This window comes from Petaurus breviceps, unplaced genomic scaffold, assembly GCF_028583685.1.
Source record: "Petaurus breviceps papuanus isolate PSGF00001 unplaced genomic scaffold, PetGlider_PUasm1.0 90977, whole genome shotgun sequence".
NCBI classification, from domain to species: Eukaryota; Metazoa; Chordata; class Mammalia; order Diprotodontia; family Petauridae; genus Petaurus; species Petaurus breviceps.
The window spans coordinates 7,870,138-7,889,415 of record NW_027187391.1 but is presented as its reverse complement, the minus strand read 5'-3'; the positions used below and the strand labels follow the sequence as shown (position 1 = coordinate 7,889,415).

Below are 19,278 nucleotides of genomic sequence, written 5' to 3'. Positions count from 1 at the left end.
TGACAAATTCAGGGTCGTGCTTTATGGAAGCAGGTCTTTTTTTTCTGAACTTTAGCTAGTTCTCATGAAGTTCTTCATTTATAGAATGCTAGTCAGCAAATTCTTATTTATTTTGGGCATTTAAGGAACCTAGCACCCAAGGGCCTCCTCGCTCTTCACATGGCGTAACCTAGCTTCCTCATTCTAGCTATTTTTTGACTTTGTCTTATTTCTGCTTTTTAAGGCCTTTGGACTTTTAAAACTGCATACAATATATAGTGACTATAGCTAACATTTATACACATACAGTAGGAGTTTAACAACTATTGGTAACTGATTCATAATTATAATTTCTATTTTCCTGTAATCACTCTCACTTATCCCCATGGAGACACCACAACTATCATTTCATTGGTGTGCTGACATATCACTTATGTATTCAATATCCTTTTTTAATCTAGAAACCAACCAGAGGCATAGGAGTGGCAAGTAGCCCAAATTTAAGGGGAAAGAGTGCTTACACTTTTTATTTGCTATCTTGCATGGAGTTAGCTGCTAGAATGAGCATTCTCCTTTCTCTATACCTCCTTCCCATCCCTCCTCCCCCAATTACAGCTTCAATCTTGCCTATCTGTCTGCATAGCTCAAGCAAAGCCCTGAGGGATCATAGGATTATATTATCACTAATGAGGAGGTAGCAGTGACTTTAGAGAGTGTCTGTTCCAACCCCCTCATTTTATAGATGGAGAAACTTAACCAGAATGGTTAAGTAAATTACTAAAAAATAACATGAGTAGGAAGCAAAAGAACTGGTATTTGAACCCAGGTTCCCTGACTTTTAAGGCATCATGTTTTCTACAATTCAGATGGATATGACTAATTTGTAATTTTACATTCATTCATTCATTTATTTATCCATTCACTTCATTCACTCATTCATTTGTTTGTTTATTTATTTATGGAGGGGGTAAGGCAGGGCAATTGGGGTTAAGTGACTTGCCTAAGGTCACATGGCTAGTTTTTTGTGTTGAGTGTCTGAGGCCGGATTTGAACTCAGGTCCTCCTGACTCCTGGTACTCTATTCAATGCGTCATCTAGCCACCCCCTTTATTTGTATTTAGAAAAAAAAAACCCACAGGAAATTTTAATTCCCATACTATTTTTTCATATTGGGATATTTTGTTCCACAGTAGATTGAGGAAAAAAAGTGCTTTTTTCTCCCCACTTGTGACACTGGAAGCCTTCTGTCAAAGGAGATTTCTCCAACTGCTTGACAAGTATTTAATAGTCTTTTCAGACAAAAGTGGGCTTTTGATGTCTAACTAAATTCTCTCTCCAAACAAGCTTTCTTTTATGTCTTTAAAACAGCTAGAGGTGGAGTGGCTAGGTGGCGCAGTGAATAGATCACCGGCCCTGGAGTCAGGAGGACCTGAGTTCAAATTTGACCTCAGACATTTAACATTTACTAGCCACGTGACCTTGGGCAAGTCACTTAACCCCAATTGCCCTGCCTTCCCCCCTCCAAAAAGGGAAAAAACAAAACAAAACAAAAAACAACTAGAGGATGGAGAACTCATATTTAGAGCAGTTCTCAAAAGTTATTTAGAATTATTTTATTCTTTTGGCTTCTCTTTATCAATCAACTTAAACTTGCACACATAAGTCCTCATTTTCTGGTTGAACAATGTCTGTCTTCCTCTGTATTCTCTTTAGAGTGTCCATATCCTTTAAGCATCTGCCACCCAAATCTGACCATAATGCTTTATAATAAGACTTTCATATGGTGAATGAAAGAAATTGCACTTAGTTCTTGAATTTTATATTCTTATCAATGACCCAAATATCCTCATAGCAAATTTGCATTTAGCTGGTATTCCACTATGCCTGTTAGGACAATTTTCTTATATTTTCCTGTCTACCCCTCTCCATCCCCTTACTGTATCTTTATGTGATCTTTATAACAAACCTGTGAGGTAGATAGGTATTATTGAAACAGCATTCTACAGTGGACAAAGCATAGGCCCCAGGGATACAAAACCTAGACTTGAATCCTGGCTCTGACAATTACTATCTGTGTGAGTATACACATGGTACTTTTCTGCTCACTTGCAGGCCCAGGTTTACCATCTGTAAAATGCAAATATTAATAAACTACCTCTCACACAGGACTGTTTAAAAGAAGGTGATTTGCAAACCTTACTTAAAACATGAAAATGTGAGTTCCTATCATTCTATTATTAGAAAAGAGGAAACAGAGAGTCTAAAGTTATTAATTTAGATTATGTAGCTAGTTCTTTATTTAAAGACATGAGACTAGAACTCAGTCCTCATAATGATTCTCAGATTATTGCTTCTTTCCGCAATACCAGAATGCTACCCTGTCAGTTTTGTTTTTGACTTGCATAGTCAATCATCTTTCAAGGAACTTTTGGAGAAATTGAAGTTTTTTGTTTGTTTGTTTTTTGCTTTTTGGAGGGATAAAGATAAGGCAATTGGGTGACTTGCCCAAGGTCACAGGCTAGTTTTTTGTGTTGTGTCTGAGGCCAGATTTTAACTCAGGTCCTCCTGACTCCAGGGCCAGTGCTCTATTCACTCTGCCACCTAGCTGCCCCAGAAGTTGAAGTTTTTAAAAAGTATAAACACATTAGTACACTTGTTCTCCATCTCCTCCTCCTCCTTCTTCTCCTTCAGCACCATGGCCTGTACTATTGAGGGACGTTCTACCTTTCATTACACTTCCAAGTTGTCATACAAAATAATGGGGATTTCTTAGTCTATGGTAAGTAAATGTACAGGGGAATTACAAAATGGAAACATTTGGAGTGGCCTCCTGAAAGACTAAGAATAATCTTTACTGTTTAGAGGAAGACCCTCAGCACATTGGGTGTTGGATGAAGCCCCTGTGAAGGATTTATGTGAGCACATGAATAATACTCAGAGAAGATTAAGAAGAGCTGTGTAAGTAGTTGCAATCTGCATAACTAGAAGGAGTTACCCCATAGATAAGAACACAGATCCATTGAACTATTATTACACGAGACATTGTTTAATTTACTACACAAATTGGTAAAGAAAATATTTCATGAAATTTATGTAATAGAGAAAGATCATGGTGTAAGGCAAAGAATACTGGAAGACCTGGATTTAAGTCCTAGCTTGGATCCTCACCCTGTGTGTGGGTACTTATCACTTAACCTGTTTCCTTATCTTTAACATGGGGGTAGCTATGCTGTACTATTTAACTAAAAGAGTTTTTATTGAGTAAAGTTATTTATAAACCACATGAGCTATTGATTTTATTCTCATGCAATACAAAGTAATTAGTATTTATGTGATGGTTATTATTAAACATGTAAAGGATCTGTGATTTCAGCAGCATGAGAAACTCTTGGTCTATGACTTAGTAAGTAAATCCTAGGGGGTTTCCCTGAGGAAGCTAGAGATTAAATTACTTTTCTAGAATAATACAGTTTGGGGGCAGTTAGGTGGTGCAGTGAGTAGAGCACCGGCCCTGGAATCAGGAGGACCTGAGTTCAAATTCGGTCTCAGACACTTTATACTTACTAGCAGTGTGACCTTGGGCAAGTCAATTAATCCCAACTATCCTGCCCTCTCCCCTTCAAAAAGCTAAACAAACAAACAAACAAATAAATAAAAATAATACAGTTTGAAAATATCAGAAATTATATTGGAGCCAGTTCATCCCAACTCCTAGACCAGCACCTTAACTGCTCTAAGAGACTACTCTGCGTTTTTCTTAGCAACTAAAAGATAATAACAGATCCAAGACTGGTCACCTGTAAAGTAACTTTCAGTATGGCCACAGATGTAATTTAACTTATTAATGACTTTGGGTCATTTTCTTTACTTAACTTAGGGTTCCCTGGGCATTTTAGCCAAGGAATTCTAGGTTAGATTTAGCTTTTAATATATTTGATCTATTTTTTAAATTAATCTCAAAGCTAGATTTAGCATTTGATCCATTCACCACTTCTGTGCTCAGTAAGGCCTGCCATGCCACTCTCTATTAAAAGCAGATATTAGATTGGTTAGACACTCCTGATTAACTACTTCTGACTTTTCACACCTCAACTTAGGGCTCCCTCTCTACATCTGTTGTCATTTTCTGTAATGTCATGTTGATTTTCACTTTTTGATATCTTGTGCTTATTTTTGTTTTAGTGCTTGTATATTATTCTGTTGTCCAAACTAAATGATCAGCTCCCAGAGGGCAATGCTATTTCCTTTCTTTTTGAAGTAGTAAGAACTTGTTTTTTGATTTCTAAAAACTTATCATCTAATATGAATATTGTTGATTGAAAAACCACATGACAAAGAATTGGAAATTGAGGGGATGCCCATCAATTGAGGAATGGCTTACCAAATTGTGGTATATGAATGCAATAGAATGCTATTGTTCTATAAGAAATGTTGAGTAGTCAGATTTCAGACAAACCTGGAAAGACTTACATGAACTGATGCTGAATGAAATAAGCAGAACCAGGAGAACATTGTACACAGTAACAGCAACACTGTGCAATGATTAAGCTCTTCTCAGCAATACAATGATCTAAGACAATTCCAAAAGACTCATTATAGAAAATGCTATCCACATTAAGACAAAAGACCTATGGAGTCTGAATGCAGATTGAAGCATGCTATTTTCTCTTTTTCTTTCTCATGTTTTTTTTCCCCTTTGTTCTGGTTCTTCTTTCACAGCATGACTATGGAAAGGTTTAATATGATTGTATACCATTTTTGGGGAAAGGGGAGGAGAGAGAAGGAGGGAGAAAAAAGTTTGGAACTCAAAATCTTATAAAAGTGAATGTTGAATACAAACTTTACATGTACTTGGAAAAAAAATACTATTGAGTGAATTAAAAAAAAAGAAACACTACAACAGAATCCCACATGTATGTATGTTTGCATACGTTGGGCAAATCTAAGTGTGAGTGCTACGAAGATTCTTTCTATTTCAGTTGTGGAGAATGGAAAAAGACATCTTTGAGCTGCATGTTCAGAATCTGGCAGTGGGAGAAGGAAATGATTGCCTTATTTCTAATCAATTAGAATAAGCTTCATGGAGAAGGTAGGATTCAACCTCTTTGAAAAGTAAAAGCGACAGAGCTGAGTGAGCTCTTAGTCATTACTCCTCCCTGCTTGGGCATCACTTCCACTTTGGACATTTAATTTGTCTGAACTTAAGGCTCTTTACTATTCTCAGTTCTGTGTTTAGGCTAGATTAGTATGAAAACAGGAGAAGGTTTGAGGATGTAGTTAACCACAGCTCCCTACTGGACCCCCTGGACCCTACACACATCATGCCAAACAGTGTTTTCCCAAAACTAATTCCCTATTTGTCTTGCTCTAGTCCTTGCTTTCTTCCCCTCCCTGTTGAGTCCTCCCTAGGACCAACTCTGGAGAATCTGCTGCCCTCTAGTGTCCTCTTGGACAACTTGTGCAATCTGGTCAGTCCATCATGGTGGATGGGGAAGGGGTCGGGAAGTGGGGAACTGGGAAAGAATCTTTTTTGACTCCTGCCGCATTTCTCTTTGTCTCCATCTCCCTGATGTGTCCTCCCATTTCCTCAAAGTTAATTTTTAAGAACAACTAAATAGTGTTCTTGTTTCTGTTTTTCCTATTTGCACTTACCCATAGACTCACAGAAGTTATTTTTATAATGTAAGATGACAAAGTAGCATAAACTAGCCTTTGAACAGCTGAAACTGTTAGGAAATTATTAACGGGGCCCTTTATTCAGAAACCATTGGCTTAGTCCCCCTTTTTTTTTTTTAGTTGATGTGAATGAAAAAAGAGCCGATCACATTGTTACTGTAGGTCCCTGGAGAAACCTAAGGATGATTGTCTTTTGCCTTGATGGGCTTCTTTTTTTTTAAGTAGCAATTTTAAGTAGCAATCATCACAAAGCATTAGGAAAGTAAGAATATTCATTATTAAAAAGAAAAACTCAGTTTTATTTTTTATTTGATTACTTTTTTGACCAGTATTATAAATCATATAAAAGATCTGATTACATAAATTAGATCTTATGTGAGGCCTAATTATGTCAGGAATCTTGAGTTTTACTTCCACCAAAATTTATCAACTGCCTAGAATCAATTTCTTCTGCTACCACATGTAAAGCCATTCATTTTCTGTGTTCCAGGATGACAAATACTATTTGTGGATGTTCACCTAAACTCATAAAAAACTGCCCAAATTCAGTTTGACTGCAGTCAGCCTGCCTCTGCTTCTTAGATTCCATGAAGGAACTCACAGCATCTGAAAAGCAACTTATTATTTCTAACATCAGAAGATAGGTAACTATTTATTTACGCATTTGTTATTGCCTCTGCTTGAAGAATAAAGAATGAGTTCAGATTTGAAAAGCTGAGTCTGCAGGAAGCCCCATCAGTCTCTCCACACTTCTGCTGTCATCTCTATTGTACGGGAAACATTATTCAAACTGCAGGCCTGAAACTCCCAGGTAACTAGAGCCAGCAGGAAGCTCTGTTTGATATCAAGTATATTCTTTATCAGTCTTTTTGTAGCGATGGGAAGAAATGATCCAACTTTACTTTCATCTTGCTCTGTCCTAACATTCCCCAGCAGGTGAATTGCTTTATTGGTGTGTCTCAGCCAACCTCTTTGATATATGCTACATTTGTGGCCATAAATTTTCCATATTTCAGACAAGATTTAAACCTTTAGTGTCTAGCCATTTGAACCATAAAGAATTAGATGCTCATTTTTTTTTTAAATAGAGATTTATTTAAAATGTTTTGCATATAAGAAAAACATGTCTCATTTCTTCTTGTATTCTAGGAGAAAGCATTACTTATACTAATAGGCTATATTACCAAACAACAAAATCCAATTCTTAACTTTCAGATCAACATAATAGATAGCTCTGAATACTCACAATTTCAATGCTATTTATAGTAGGAAGGCTCCTTATGATAAGAAAATAAAATCCCTTTCCCCCTTCCTCAAATCAAAGTTTCTTTAGTTGAATAAGCCATTCTAACAATTAGGAAGGCATTACAAAACAACTTATTTTTGTTTTTTTGACATTTGACCATGGGTTAAGCTGTAAATTAAATCTACTTTCAGTTTTCATAAATTTCTCTTCATTTGCTTTGTCTTGTCCCCATTGTCTGTGTTTTCCAGGGGGGAAAGGGGAATAGCATGGATCAAAGAAGCATCCTACTGTTTTAAAACCAAATTAAAACTCAGCTCCTTCCCACCCCCTTAAAATATTTCTTAGACATACTTCTGGGATGCGTTGTCTATATTTGATTTTTCAGTATGTTCCAGATCTTTTGGATCCAAATACTGAAGGAAGTCCTGTCTACTTCTGGGACAGAAATTCCAACTCAGAAAATATTAGGAGAAATTACTGTTGCTTTCCTAAGATTCCTGAGATCAAGAGAACTGGGACCGCAAACTCAAAAAAACTTTGAATACAGGTCACTGTGTTCTCTTATTTCTGGGGTTCTCTTATTTCTATTCTTAGGGACTGGTCCTGTCTGTGATTTAATTGGCACAAAGAAATTTCTCCAAGGAAACTCATTTTACTAATGCACCTAATCTGAATCAAATAAATAGTTTTAGTGAGTTGCTGCCTTGAGTGACTGTGTAAGCTGCTCAGAGTCACAAAGCCAGTATGTGCTAAAGGTGAGACTTGAGCTCATTTCTCTGATGGGATGGTCCGTTGTTGAACACATTATTGCCTTTCACAATTCAGAACCATTGCAGTACCCTATATATAACATTCAGAGGAAGAAGAGAAAAAGAAAAATTTAGCACTGAAAAGGATCTCAGACCGTCTGATCTAACCCCAACATTTTATAGATGAGGAAACTGAGACCTAAGGAGGGAAAATGATTTGCCTGATATCACACAGGTTATAAATATCATACTTGAACTGAGCCCCTCTGACTCCAGAGCCAGTGTTTTTTCTGCTCTACCATGCTATCAATCAACCAATCAATAAGATTTAAGAAATCCTTCCTTTTCCTAATGCTAATATACCTCTCATGTTAGTAACAGTAGCTAAAGTTTATTCAGCACCTACTGTGGGTCAGGCACTGCTAAGTGCTTTACAAATATTATCTCATTTGATCCTCATAACAACCCTGGGTGGTAGGTATTATTGTGGTCCCTAGTTTACAGTTGAGGAAACTGAGGCAGCAGAGGTTAAATGACTTGCCCAGGGTCACACAGCTGGTAAGTGTCTGAGTTTGTCAACTCAGTTCATCCTAACTGTAGGCCCAGTGATCTATCTACTGTGTCACTGAGTTGTCTTAGTCATTTGAGTAATCATTTGTGTGAGGAAAATTTCTTAGAGATGCAGCAGCAGTAAATGAGAAAGTCTGCAGACTGTTGTTTTTCTCCTCTTCCCTTTCTTTTTCTTCTTTTCCTTTCACCATTCAGTATTTTCATATATTATAAACTCTCTAGGATTAGTTTCAAGTGTTTGGGTACAGAATAAAATCTGAATCTCTATTTTTTCACTCTTTTCTATCTCTTCATATGTCTTCCCAGTCAAGACATGTTAATACCTCATAATGACACTATCTTTTCTTGGTGATTGAGGGAAGAAGGACCGATGTTGTTTCCTGGGGGTTGGGGTAGGGAAATCAGTGTTTAGTTAACTGCTTTCCACTCTGATGGAAAAAAGAGCTATCAGGGCACAGATACGGGTATATGGGAACTTTGCTAAATTTAGAATGGTCTTCAGGATTTGGAGGCCTTTCTCCACAATGGGTCTCTATGGGCTGGAATTTTTTTTTTGTCTTTTCTTTGCATCTCCAGTACCTCAGTACAGTGCCCGTCATGTCATAAGTACTAAATAAATGATTACTGATTGACTAAAATCTTACTACTTAAGGATATCTTCATTTTCTTGTATCTTTCTGGTGCCCTTCAACCAAGTGCTATTATTTAACAATACTAATAGCTCTAATATTCTGTGACTTTACTAATTTAGTTCTTGACTTGATTATATATCTATTTATGCCTTTAGTGAAAAAAATGTAATACTTTACAAGACATTTGAAATTATCCTATAAGGTCACTCAATGGGTATAGTATTCCAGTTATGTTCATGATATAGTAGAAAAAGCATTGACTCAGAGTTAGAGGCCCTGGCTCCTATTGTACATCCGATACACCTGTGAGATAATGGTTGCATTGAACCTCCCTGGGCCTCAGTTTTCTCATTTGTAAAATGGAGATGGTAAACTAGATGGCCTCTGGGAACTTTTCCAGCTCCAGCTCCAGTTCTATGAAAAGTACCTCTGTCTTTATAATATATCTGGCTCTCTTCTTGAATTTTTTCCTTTTTTCTGTTTGTTACCCTCCTTCATTTCTAGTCACTTTTCCTTATTTAGATATATCAAAAAGGACTTAATTTTGTTGGTATGTATTCTCTTCATTGGGTAACTAAGTAGCACCAGTGGATAGAATGCTGGGCCTGAAGTCAAGAAGACTCATCTTCGTGAGTTCAAATCTGATCTCAGACCCTTATTATCTGTGTGATCCTAGGCAAACCACTTAACCCTGTTTCCTTATTTGTCTGGAGAAGGAAATGGCAAACTACTCCAGTATCTTTGCCAGGAAAACCCCCAAATGGGGTCAGGAAGAGTTGGACATAATGAAACAACTTAAAAACAGCAACAACAAAATTCTCTCCATTGACGCATATATCAGTCCCTGCACACTTCACAATCTACATGAGTTACCAGGGCCAAAAATATCTATCCCATAGTGGCTAACCTTGTGATGAGCCTTTCTGAATTTAGCCAGGCTATCATGTCAAAAATGGAAATAGAATGACAGGATAAGGCAATGGATTTATCAAACATCATTACTATTCAATGAGATGTAAGAAAATTATTTTGGTGCTCCAAAGCGTAATATTCCCCCAAAGGCTCCAGATCTTTGGAAACTCATTGTAGAGAAAACGGCATTCTGGGTTGGGATTCAATGGACCTTGGTTCAGATCCAGGATCCTCTTCTTACTATCTGTATGACCTTTTGTGAGTCATTTCATCTCACTAGACCTTAGTTTCTTCATCAGTCAAATAAGGAGGGTGGAGGAAATGATCCCTTAGGCCCCTGACAGCTCCAATTTTCCAGTTTTGTGGTCTGTGAATAAAAGAATTTAAATGGAAAAGCATAAAATACATGGATTCCCTGAAACAAGTTCTGAGCCCTATGGATTCTGCAACTTCTTTCTAGCTTTTGTGCTTTCTGTGCTGGTTTTCATTTTTTGGTTCCAGGAACTATGTATGAATGAAGGGAAAAATGGACCTGAGGCCTTATGCCAAGATTGAATGACTACTGGTTAAGCATGTTGTAGAGAGAATTTCTGCTCAAATGGTCATTGGACGTGATGGCCTCTAAGCTTCTTTCCAACTATCAATTTCTGAGATTCTGAAAGTAATGCTAGATTTGTCAGGTTATTAGAAACCTGCCATTTCCAACTCTGAGTTGTGTTTTGTAAGGTTTTGTCATCTGCTGATGAGCAGAACTCTTTTGGAAATAGTTTTAAGAATCAATAAGAGATGAAAAAGTTGAGGGCAAAATCTTCCCTTCAGGTTTAGATTGATGTTTTAAGAGGGAAAACAAAGTTTGTCAGCAGAAGAGTAGTCTAGAAACCCACTCCTGGGATGGGTGCCATTTTTCTTTTGAGGAATTATATTCATTTTGGCTATTTTCTACACTAGCAGAACTGAGCAAGAATACTTTGGGGCTTGTAAATTGCCCTCCTGCCAATATACTAACCTCTGGCAAAATGAACTACTAGACCACATTTCCAAACTGTGTTGCTATTGTATGAGAAGTTTTAATAACTCTCTCCAGGGTATTTACTGCCAACGAATCAGTCAACATTTATTAAGTACCTACTATGCTATGTGCCAAAGGAAACTCTGTCATAACAAATGGTCCATTTGTCCAATAGCAAATGTAAAAATCTATTAGAAAAACAGGACAAAGGACAAGATAGAGGCAGATTTTCCATTTAGAGTTCTGGCTTGTACAGTTGTGACTTATGGTGGGGGTGAATTCATCACTAGATGAACTAGAATTAAAAGTATATATGTATATATATATTCACATACACATACACACAAAGCATATAAAATCTTAAAGTTCTATATAAATCCTAGTTAATATGTGTGTATATATACATGCAAATGTATGTATGTATAAACACACATTTATAGGCATACACACACACACACACATATATATATATACACATATATGTAGGATGATGCAATTATAGATCCAGCAACGACTTTTGTTGGTGTTCATTTGTTTCCGTTGTGTCCAACTCTTTGTGACAACATTTGGGGTTTTCTTGGCAAAGATACTAGAGTGATTTGCAGTTTCCTTCTCCAGCTCATTTGACAGATGAGGAGACTGAGGAAAGCATGGTGTTGTGACTTGCCCAGGGTCACATAGTTAGTAAGTAAGTGTATGAAGTCAGAGAATTCAAGAAGATGAGTCTTCCTGACTTCAGGTCTGGTGTTCTATCCACTACTGAGCTGCTCCTCAGTAGCTACAGCAAACTCTCCAGTTGGAGGGGGTATAGTTCACATTTGCTGAACATGGAAGAAAAAAAGGTCCATTGGGTAATCAGATAATGACAAGGGTGAATTTTTATTCACTCCTATGCTAATCTGTCTTCCTAGATATATTCATCTCTTAGCTGCAGGCTCTAAACTTTGGAGTGGAGAGAAAAATGGAAAGAGCCTTATACTGGGAAATAGGAGACATGAACTTTGGTCCCTTGTTTTTACCCCTTATTCCCTGTGTGACAAGGATTACTTAATTTTTCTGGGCCTCAGTTGCATTTGTAGAATGGAATGACAATCTTAACATCCTGAGATCCAGGGGCCAGACTAAATAATTTCTTGAAGTCCCATCAGGTCTGCGGCTAGTGATTTTATACCTATTTAAAGGATTCCCTGGAAATATCAGAGTAAATTCCTTGGGGTTTAATACTAATTTAGGTATGGGGCGGCGGCTAGGTGGCACAGTGAATAGAGCGCTGGCCCTAGAGTCAGGAGGACCTGAATTCAAATCCATCCTCAGACACTTAACACTCGCTAGGTGTGTGACTTTGGGCAAGTCACTTAACCTCAACTGCCCTGCCTTTCCCCCCCCCCCAAAGGCAAAAAAGGCAAAAATAAATTAGGTATAGGAAACAGGGGTTCAGGGAGCAGAGCTATAATCTGCAGGTTTTCACAGAGTTGTGAGAGTGGGGGAAAAATCACAAAATTCAACAGGGGATTTGATTACAACAACTTAATAATATATGGACAGCTAGGTAGTGTGTTAGAATGCTAGACTTGGAGTCAGGAAGACCTGAGTTTGAATCCTGCTTCACATCATTATTAACTACATGACCCTAGATAAGACTTTTGACTTTTCCAAGTCTCATTTTTCCATATATCAATATCTGTATAATGGTATATAGCAAATAACAACTCCTACTTTGTAGGGTTGTCATGAGGATCAAATGAAAAAATGGATGTAAATCATTTTGCAAAATTTAAAATGATATACAAATGTTATCTATTATTGATTATACATATAATTGTATATGTATATATGTGTGTATATATGTATACATACATATATATAGTTCTCTATTATGGTTGTTTGCATGTTGTTTTCTCCATTAGATTGTAAGCTTCTTGAGGTCAGGGACTGTTTTTTTGCCTCTTCTTGTGTCCCCAGTGCTTAGTTCAGTGCCTGACATATAGCAGGCACTTAATAAATCTTTATTGAATTGATTAAATTATACAGATTAATTGGATATGAATAACTCTCATAGTAAAAGACCTTTACATGTTTGTATAAAAGTACTTCTGGAGGAATAGGTCATTTTTCATCTCACAAGTATTCTAACATGTTACCTGAGCCTCACAATGAGTTATATTAGCATAAAGTCATCAAATATTCCCATTTCACAGACGGAGAAATTGAGGTAAGATAATATAGCTCTCTCCAATGGATGGTTTTGAAGGAATATCACAGGATCAGAGTTCTAGAACTAGACGGAAGTTGGAGACCATCTAGTCCAACCCATTCATTTTGTGGGTAAAGAAACGAAGTCCCAGAGATGCCAAGTGATTTGTCCAAGGTCATACATAGGCAGTAAGTGTCAGAGCTAGTATTTGAACTTAATTTTAATTAAGTGACAAGATTAAATGCTCTTTCCATTGTATCAAACTGCCTCCCTAATAGATTTAGATTATGTTTATTCTCAGGATTTTCCATATACAGGAACCAATCTTAAGATCCCACGAATGACTGGGAAGACCAGAATTTGCTGAAATGGAGAATACATACCAAAGACAAGCAAGAAAATGAGAGAAAAATTAAAATGAGAAGCTAGAGTTGGCACTGTCTGGTTGTGAGAGTTTATGTATGCTTTGAGGTAACCAAATGAACTTTATCTACCAGAAAAGTATTTCAAAATTTTGTAGAAAACCAGCACTTTATAAAAATCAAATTGTGCCACAATCTAGGTAAGTTTTTTTTCCCCCTATTACTGTTGATGTTCACTGTCATTGTTTTGAATGATTATTTATTACATTTGAATTTTAATGACTAGGAATGGAGGTAGCTTTCAGAATTCAGATGTCCTGAAATAACTTCCTTCTTTCCAAACTGGATAAATCTGCTATTGCATATGTGTGCTCTTTTTGGTACAATTCCAAAAGTAAGCTGATAGGTTTGAATTAAACTAGTTTTCTTCAGAAAAATAAAGAGTTCAGTTGTTAATATGTCATATTGCATTTGGATTCTGGGTGCATAAATCTCTCTCTGCTGTGCTTTGCAAAGTGGAAAAATCCTTTGCACAGTTAAAAATAGGAACAATGTAGTAATAAGCACATTATGAGGTTTGGAGGAAGTTTCATTCCTTTTTTTTTGTTTTCAGGACTATCATAATTTAATATCCTTCCTCTTACCACTCTCTCTCATTGCATCAAGTAGGGATAAACTTATATGCCTTTAAAGCCTTGCAAGATGACCAGCAGCCAGACTTCCAGCTTGGCCAGGAAAACAACGCCCCAGTGACTGGCTAATGCCCTGCCTTTCAGCAGTGGTGAGTGGGTTCTTCCAAAGCAAACAACCTTCGACCCACAGTCTTCATTTTGGCCCATCAGGTCAACAGTTGTTTCACAGAACATCAGCAATTGTCTTTCTCCTTGTGTCAGGAGGCTCTTGAAACATTATACGAGGATAATTAAGTGGTGAATAAGGGTCAATGTGGACAAATAAATCAAACTGATAGTTTGAACACAGACTGATTGAGCAAAAACAAGGAATTCTGCCATGCCTGTTACTGGAGCTCTTGATGTTAACTGACTTTGTTAACATTACATCCAAAGGAAGCAAGTGGGAAAGCTTTGTGTGGAATCAAAAGCTGAGCAAAGAGACATGGGCTTTAATTGTTCAGCTTTATTTTTTAAATAAAGACATGCAGTGCATCAATTTAGCTGACTTTAATGGAGCACAAAACTGAATCCATTCTTTAGAATGCTAATTGAGTTAGAAGATTCTTTCCTCCAGCAGAACAGGGATGCAAGGAACACTGGTGCCATAATCAGATTACAGAAGCAGATATACAGGTTTGGAAGATAGGAAACTAGGTAAGTTTGATGTATCTGGCAAGAGAGATCCAACAGATTAATGAATGGAAACTTACTGGTGTAACTATTACCCCCCCCCCCAAATACTGTACAACAAGCCCACCAGATGGTGAATGTGAAAGCTTTTATGATCAGAAACCACAGAGATCAAGGTCATTAACTTATGCAGAGGATTTTATTGGGCAGAAGGGCAGCTCAGCAGTCCTAAAAAAAGAAGGAAGGAAGGAAGGAAGGAAGGAAGGAAGGAAGGAAGGAAGGAAGGAAGGAAGGAAGGAAGGAAGGAAGGAAGGAAGGAAGGAAGAAAAAAGAGAAAAGAGAAAGGAAGAAAGAGAACACTGAAAAAGTTACATTCTGCCCACAAATCAAAGCCTTTCTTAGGAAGAAAACAACTCATTTGAAAATCAATGAAAGAAAAAACTCAAGTCTTAGTAAGGAGTAAGTAGAGCAGTTGAGCAATCTATTTATTGTTCAATTACATTTGAAGCAAAGGATTTAAACTTCTCTTGAAGATTAAAAAAATGTTTGATACTACACGTCTGTGATTACATGGTGGCAAATACATGATTCCTCATATAACTTTATGTGATCTATATGTTGACATTTACTTTTTCAATAGCCCTTTTACCCCATAAAAAGAAAGTGTCAATGACTGAGAGTGGAGCAAAATGAATTAAATGTGTATGTTTTCAAATAGATTATTGCTTATCTTTTTGGGATTCAGCCATTAACAATTTTTTCTTGCTACAGTATATAAATTCTTGAAATATTCTAATCATCTAAAAGATACATACTATATTGAAATGAAAGACATTTATCTTCTTATCCTGTGATCAATAGAATTTATCTAGAATTCCAATGTATAGAAAGTAATTCTCTCAAAAATCTAATCAATAAAAGAAAATTAAAAAAAAATCCTTTCTGCTCATTTTATGCTTAAGGAATTTAGCAAAATTGGAAAAGTGGCCAATGTTTCAAATCAGAAATTCATTAGATTAATGTCAGTTGGACATCAATATAAATTGGGTGACATATTTGTTTTCATAATTGTAGGCCCATACTTATACAAATCTCATATCTACTCATTTGCAGATATTCACAAACATGTATACTTATTTTTTTTCTGCTTCAATTCATTCAAATAATACTATTTGATACTACTATGGCCTTTCTAGTTAGTTGAGATGAACTAAGAACTAAAAATAATAAGATTGGTGCTAAATACTATCATACCCTTATTTTTTTTTTCACTAATAAAACTTCACATAATGAATCTAAGGGAAGCCCATCTCTACGCCTACATAAGTTATGAGAAAGTTGGCTTAGAAAGGTGTAATGGATTATGGTGGAAGATGAAGGGACGCCCATACCATATCCAATCAGCCTTTTTCTTAAAGGTCAGGACATTCTGTCTGGGTCCACTTGTGTTTTTGATTCTGCCGTTTCACTATTCAGGAGCACAATGTAACTGTCAGTCTCAACAACCACTCTTGGATTCTCTGGCTCCACTGCTCAGGGGTAACATACAATATTTCACATCCACAAAACAATCCAACGTCTGCGTAGGCAAACCATATGATTACCATGGGGAGCAATATTGACACACCCTACTGAGCGCTCTTAAGGAGACTCTTAAAAGAGCTACCTCTAAAAAAAAGAATAAGGCTTTACTGTTTGGGGTTTGACTTGGTTGCCAGATAGCATATTCATGTTGGTTTTTTTTTTTTTTCGTGGGCTGAAGTTAAATGCAAATGTTCTTCCTTCTGCCTCATTTCAGGGATTGGAGACAGCTTTACTGCTTTGTGAACCATTGCCAGTCTCTGAGTAGGAAGGTCATAGATATTAGAAATAAGTTATCACATTAATGGCAGCATTCTTGGATTTTCCCCAGTGTGTGTTTTGTGTATGTTATTTATTTCTCTCTCCCAGATAAAACCAGACACCGATTCAGATTTATAAGTGCCAAGGATCAGTTCCAGCTAACTAGGGAGAACCTAAAATTGATGCACTGTCTTCTATCACTTTCCCACCATGCAGATATAAATTGATCTGCAGGGAAGAATTTAATGGGTGTGGTAATTCTTCAGAGGGCTTTACTTGAACTCCTCCTTAATGGTAAAGCAATTGATTAGACTAGAGCAATACCAGTGAAAGCTTCTAAAGGAAAATTAAATGAAGCAAACATATGCCATATTTTTTCTAAAAAGGAATATTTTCTGACTACATATGAACTCATTTCCCTTTTACTTGTTTCATTTATTGCTAGGCTTTCCATTTAAGCTCTGTTTTAGACTAATTTTCACCTTTCACTCATTAATTCTTTCATTTGTCCCCTCATTTTCTTCCCACTTCCTTGTAATTTTCCAGAATATAGAATCTCTTATTCTCTTCCTCTTGTGAATTTCTAGGTCAGGCATTCTCTTTTGAAAGTTCAACTGTGTGGCTGACATTCTCCTTAAATTGGTAGTAGTAATTGAATTCACGAGGTAAAACTTTATATTTACTGTATTTTTTGGGAATCTAATTGATACCTTCAGATTGTAAATTAGACAAAATCACTGTGTTTGAATCCTGCTTGGAATCTTGCTTGTGGTTTCAGCTCATCAAGCACATAGTTTTTATGCATATGTTACTTATTTCCACCAACAAACCTTAATGAACCATAACTTTGACCAGTCCTATCACCTACGATACTTCAACATGACTGAGTTTTCAGGCATTGTCACTCACTTCTCACACACACATTTTCAGAGAAAGAATAACTTTCTCTGTTACAGTTAACTGGGTTGTACAATTGTGTTGTGAAAGAGGACTGCCAGTAAATGAGGAAGGGTTGCCTCTAACAGAAAGCACACATGCTTATGACATTAGAATATATTCTCTCCTTTTGAAAAAAAAATAATTATTAGAGTAGGGAGGCAGTTGGCTTCGTGGATGGAGAGCTGGCCTTGACATCAGGAAGATTTGGGTTTAAGTCTCACTTCTGACACATGCTGGCTGCATGATCCTGGGCAAGTTAACTTTTCATTGCCTTGCTTATATGCATTGGTAGAGGAAGTTTTTCATGAGGCATTTCCTACACCTGTGAAATCACAGGCCTAGACATCTCCCTTTCCTCTCTTCCAAGTCTTTATAATAAATTAAATAGAAACTAGGTTCCTTAAAAAAATCTGGTGACATTTTCCATCTTTAGAATCTTTTTTAAGTATCAAGAAAATCAACCATTGAGTGCCTTTAAAACTTCATTGCCTCCAACACAGCTTTCTTTTTGAAAGAACTGCAAGGTATGGTGGGTAAAATGTTCTAGCTGGGTTCAGAAAGCATGGAGTTTATCTTCCACCTCAGGCTATATGACCCTGGGTACTTCTCTGATTCTTAGTTTACTCTTCTATAAAATGGGAATAATAATAGCAACCTATCTCACAAAACTATTAGGAGAATAAATGAGATAATATAAGCGATGCACTTCAAAAAGGTTTATGGCCTCTGTTAAAAATAACTATTATTAATATTATTCCAAATGCATTGTGTCAAAGCCAAGGACAAGAGTTCTTAGTGCCCAGATTTCTTAGTGCCATTTCCACTTTAGTAATTACTGACAGATAAGTCTACCTTCTTATCTCTATAGAATCTCAATGAGAATGACTTAGATCATAGACTTTAGAACTAAGAGAGAACTTAGAGTTTATTTGGTCCAATACTATCATAAAGATGTCAAGTGACCTGCCAAGGTCACAATGGCAGTAAATAAAAGAGCTGGTATTCAAACCTCATCTTAGTACTTTCAATTACACTTTACCGCTAACCAACATATCAAGAATACCTTGGGGAAAAAACATGAAAAAGGAGTGGTCGGATTTTTGTAGATGATTTTCTATAGCAGTATATACACACACACACATTATATATATATATATATATGTATATGTATGTATATACACATATATACTGTAGGAAAAATTATTTTCTGTAGTATAAATATGTATATATACATATATATACTCATACAACTATAAGCAACATGAGAGAGTGGGAAAAAGCTTTGTTTCTACAGTCGGAAGTTCACATCTAGCCTTTGACATTACTTGTGTGAGCCTAGGCAAATCATGAGACCCTCTGTGGGCCTTAGTTTGACTGACTGACTGAATGAATGAATGAATGGAGCATTTATTAAGTGCATACTATGTGCAAAGCTTTGTGTTGAACACTGGGGATGAAAACAGAAAAGTAAGATGATCCTTCTCAAATGGGGGAAACAGGATATCTGGAAGTTTCCTCATCTGCAGACTGCGGGAGCTGGAATAGAGGACCTCTAAAATCCATATTCATTCTAAATCTAAGATCTTATGAACCAAAAGAAATGTCTACAGTAGTAGTTCTCAAGGTGTGGTCCTGGGAACCCTGGGATTGGTCAAAATCCTTTTAGGAGATCTGTGGGGTCAAATCTATTTCCATAATAATGTTAAGATATTTTAACTTCTAAAGTAGTAAATATCAACAGATATAACCCACTTAAAAAAAAAGCTCACTGGGAGGATAATTAAGTAAACCAAATAAAAGTGTAAAGGGGTCCTGAGACCAAAAAGTTTGAGAAGTGCTGATCTAGAGAATACATGGTCCTATT

At 36.6% G+C, this 19,278-nt stretch overlaps 1 long non-coding RNA gene across 6 annotated transcripts in view; it reads left to right on the top strand.

Moving 5' to 3' along the window:
- Positions 1-14,646, top strand: part of LOC138153095 (uncharacterized) — a 95,885-nt gene extending 81,239 nt beyond the window's left edge. For 2 of the 6 annotated variants that reach the window (XR_011166291.1, XR_011166295.1), the window contains 4 exons: positions 2,842-2,937; positions 4,959-5,068; positions 6,146-6,299; positions 13,285-14,646. This is a non-coding gene — a long non-coding RNA (uncharacterized lncRNA). Of the gene's footprint in view, positions 1-2,841; positions 2,938-4,958; positions 5,069-6,145; positions 6,467-13,284 lie in introns of all 6 variants that reach the window. The other 4 variants (XR_011166292.1, XR_011166293.1, XR_011166294.1 and 1 more) reach the window with 4 other exon arrangements.
- The last annotated feature ends 4,632 nt before the right edge of the window (positions 14,647-19,278 follow it).